Consider the following 2,104-nt stretch of genomic DNA (forward strand, 5'->3'; position numbering starts at 1 on the left):
TTAGAACGAGCCGTTTTAGGTAGGCGTGGTTGACTCTTAACTTTTATAAAGAATATCTTTTTGGTTTTGAGACTTTAGTCTTTGCAACTTTACAGATCTTCTTTATGCACCAAGAGCTTGTAACACTCCAAAGAGAAAGGAAAAATTTAAATTGCATCATATGACCCCTTTAAAAAAATAAAGGTTCCAAAAGGGGGTTTTCACAGCAAGCTTAACACGATTTTAGTATGTAAACATTTTGTTAACCTTAAAACGTCTAGAAAAAATAAAAATGTGCTTTTATAAAAATTAATTTCACATTCTTGAATAAAACTCTATTTGCTTCCATTGTAAGTGCTTCACTGATTTTGCCTTTTTTAAAGAAATCGAGGGGAATATCTTGTTTTCTTTCTTTTTTTGTGGTGGTGATTAAAATCATGCCACAAATGCTGCCATTTGAACTCAACTTTTAATGAACCCAGAATATTCCTTTAAATACTCTCTTCACTAGCAGTGTATCACACAGTGCAACACTCAAACAAATATTAAGAGGGCATCTTATTTGTACATGTACATGATAATTCAGGTGTACTATCACTATACTTGCAGTGTCATTTACAGTATCAGATGGTTGCCATGTGAGGCTGTATGACTGTTTGTTTTCATCAGGCAGCCCTGTGGCCTCTGCGCTTGTAACTACAGCCCTGTTAGAAGAAAAATGCAGATGACACAACAAGAAGCTGTGAGCTGGTGTGAAGCCTACGCGTCTTGGGTGTGCAGATATAATGAAGCAGGAATTATCTCTCCATGAACTATTAATAGTCATCAAGTCCCATCACGTCTCTCTTTGGGAGAGCACCAGTGGCCCGAGGCTGCGTTAACCTTCATTCCACTTCATTAACTGTCTGTACCAAGCTGATTTTACACAGTCTTCTGGGTGTATTCAGTCATAGTACATAGGTTACGTACAATAACAAGGTTTAAAAGTTTAGATTATTCTGTGTGTTACATAGGAATCTGATTTGCTGCACTGTCTGTCACCCCTCATTTAACTCTATTGTCATGTGCGGTACATCTCCTTCCACGGATAAGCCCACATTTCCAGAGAAGGGCAGGCTGCCAGAACTGTCACACTGACCCAGTCATGGGCACAAATAAGCCCTTCTCATTATCAGAGTGAGTGATAGTGGATCATTTCAATATTTGTCCCAAAAAATGAAAGATATCAAAGAGAAGGGTGCTGCTGATGCCTGTGTCAGCACCACTCTGGATTTAGGGAGCAGAATAATGGAAATAGAATGTGCTCTTGGTCACCCCCTTCCCACCTCCCACCACATTAGTGAAAGGTGCTATAAAAAGGAGACCCTGACAGATCGGCAGAGCTGAAAAGCCTAGCTTTAGCAGCGTCAAGCAGGAGAAACAATGACACCAGTAACTGCATACTGCACATCTTGTTCATGCTATCATTGTGCTCCTGTGAAAGTGGGCTCTGCTCGAAAGCCAGAAGGATTTTGAAGATTATCCTCCTCACACTCCTCACAATTTCTCTCCCTCTCTTTTACACAGAAACAGCTTTGTTAAATATAGATTCTAGGACATCTTGCCTTGACCACAATAATACATTGTAAATCCCTTGCACATCACAAGACTGTGCAGTTCATTGTGTAGCAGATAAAAATAATAATATTGTATCAATTAATAGTTATATTAATTATATACCTTTTTACTTTGAGTAAAATTTATGTTTGGGCATGTTTAACACATAATGTTATATTCAACAACTTTGTTTTAGCCAAGTCTAAATATATGCTAATTAAATAGATTTTAGTGAACTGTCCTCCAACTTCTGATGTGTTTTGCTGGCGACTCTACTTCTGGCTCTCTGGCCCTTTAAGAACCCCTGGAAAAGTGCGGGGAAAAATCTTGAAAGTGAATGAAACTCAGCCATTCATAAAAATAAGACAAACAAGGCTTCGATTGGTCGTTGAGCGCTTCATACATATTCCGAGTCATGCTCGCAAATCATTGGTTTAGAGATGTGAATGACGTGCGCTCGGAGCCAATAGGCTTCCAGATTCAAATGCATCTCGAGCCCAAGGGAAAACCGAGCAGTCCATTTACAAAA

The sequence above is a fragment of the Sinocyclocheilus rhinocerous genome, unplaced genomic scaffold, assembly GCF_001515625.1.
Source record: "Sinocyclocheilus rhinocerous isolate Xijiao unplaced genomic scaffold, SAMN03320098_v1.1 scaffold755, whole genome shotgun sequence".
Lineage (NCBI taxonomy): Eukaryota > Metazoa > Chordata > Actinopteri > Cypriniformes > Cyprinidae > Sinocyclocheilus > Sinocyclocheilus rhinocerous.